The following is a 2,383-nucleotide window of genomic DNA, read 5'->3' as shown; positions in this document are numbered from 1 at the left end:
TGTTTATATGATTAACTGAATTCCAACTGCTCAAAATTCTGGTTTGTTACCTTTTGAGAAATTATTTGATGAAGTTCCTGATTATGCTTCGTTGCATGTGTTTGGTTGTACCTGCTTTGTTCTTAAACCTCAGGTTGAGCGTAGTAAATTGTCCGCTAAGTATGCTTTATGTGTGCTTTTGGGCTACAGTGTTACCCAGAAAGGATATCATTGTTTTGACCCGGTCAATAAAAAATTGCATATTTCTCGATATGTTTACTTTTTGGAGCATATTCTGTTTTTCTCTTTTTCTGCTAGTTTGCATCATATGACACAAGAAGATCTTATTCGTATTGATCCTTTTGACACAAACATTAAGGATGCTTCAACCTCAAATTCTAATACTTCAGTTCTGGAGGCATCTACATCTCAAACACCCAGATCTCCACCGATTTCTACATCTACATCTCAGACTCCGACGTCTCCACCTACTTCTACAACCAGTCAATCGTCACCAGAGATTTTAGATTCTCCTTCTACTCAATCGTCTACCGAAAGTTCGACTCCTTCGCCAATTCACCAGTCTACTCGCATACGTTAGTCCACCCAACTACGTAATTTTGCTTATTCATCTTATTCCCCATCTTTTGCTTCATTCGTTACTTCTGCTCACCATTTGTCTGAGCCTACATCATATAGAGAGGATGTTCACGATCCTCTATGGTAGAATGCCATGGCCGAGGAACTTACTGATTTACATCAAACTCATACATGGGATTTAATCCCATTGTCGTCAGGAATACATGCAATTAGTTGTCGTTGGGTATATAAAATTAAGACAAAAGCTGATGGATCCATTGAGCGTTATAAGGCTCGCCTTGTTGCTAAAGGTTACTCTCAAGAGTATGGCTTGGACTATGAAGAAACTTTTGCGCCAGTTGCAAAGATGACGATTGTTCGTACTTTGATTGCAGTGGCTTCTGTTCGAAAGTGGAAAATATTTCAGATGGATGTTAAGAATGCATTCTTGTATTGTGATCTTCACGATAAAGTTTACATGACACCTCCTCCCGATCTTCCGCATCAACCAGGTTATGTCTGCAGACTTTGTAAATCTATTTATGGTCTTCGTCAATCATCTCGTTGTTGGTTTGAGAAGTTTTTTACTGTACTTTTTTCACTTGGTTTTCGTCCTAGTAATCATGATTATTCTCTTTTTGTACAATCTACGAGTGATGGTTGTATCTTATTATCTTTATATGTTGATGATATGATTATTACTGATAATGATTGTGATGGTATTGAGTCATTGAAACGTGAGTTGGCTCGTTGTTTTGCTATGAAAGATTTGGTTTTGCTCCGTTACTTTTTGGTAATTGAAGTTGCTAGCTCACCAAAGGGGTATCTTTTGTGTCAATCTAAGTACATTGCTGATTTATTTGACCGTGCACGTCTTACTGATAACAAGACTGTGGAAACTCCTTTAGAGATGAATGCTAGATATTCTCCATCTGATGGTCTTACCTTAACATGTCCTACTTTATATCGTACGATTATTGGTAAACTTGTTTATCTCACTGTTACTCGTCCGGATATTGCACATGTTGTTCATATAGTTAGTCAATTTGTCACTTTTTCTATTACCGTACATTTGGTTGTAGTTCTTCGTATTCTCAGGTATCTTCGTGGAACTCAGTTACAGAGTCTTTTATTTCCTTTTAACTCATCTTTAGAGTTGTGTGCTTATAGTGATGCTGATTGGGCTGGTGATCCCGAGGATCGTAAATCCACAACTGGTTTTTGTAGTTTTCTTGGTGATTCTCTTATTTCATGGAAGAGTAAGAAACGAGATGTTGTTTCGAGATCGTCTTCAGAAGCTGAGTATCGTGCCATGGCTTCTACTACTTGTGAGATTGTTTGGTTACGTCGCTTACATGCAGATTTGGGTGTTAGCCTTCCTAGTTTCACTCCATTATATTGTGATAATAAGACTGCAATTCATACTGCACGTAATTCGGTATTTCATGAGCACACTAAACATATTGAGACTGATTGTCATCTTACTCACCATCATCTGCTGCAAGGCACTATCTCATTGCCTTTGGTTCCTTCTTCGCTTCAGATTACTGATATTTTTACAAAGACTCGCTCTATTTCGCGATTTCGTTTCTTGTCTGACAAACTCTCAATGCTCATTGCTGCAACATCATGAGTTTGAGGGGGGATGTTAGAATAAATAAATAAATATATATATATATATATTAGGATATTTTCGGTATTTAGCTTATATTGGTTTTCTATATAAGTTCAGACATGTATTATAAATTCTGTGTTGATTGTAATAAAGTTTTACGTTCGTATTATATCTCTAAAGTTAATAATCAAATCCCTCCAACACTACTAG

The sequence above is a fragment of the Apium graveolens genome, chromosome 7 (genome assembly GCF_009905375.1).
Source record: "Apium graveolens cultivar Ventura chromosome 7, ASM990537v1, whole genome shotgun sequence".
Taxonomy (NCBI): domain Eukaryota; kingdom Viridiplantae; phylum Streptophyta; class Magnoliopsida; order Apiales; family Apiaceae; genus Apium; species Apium graveolens.
The sequence above is the reverse complement of the archived record's forward strand: the minus strand, read 5'-3'. Positions refer to the sequence as shown.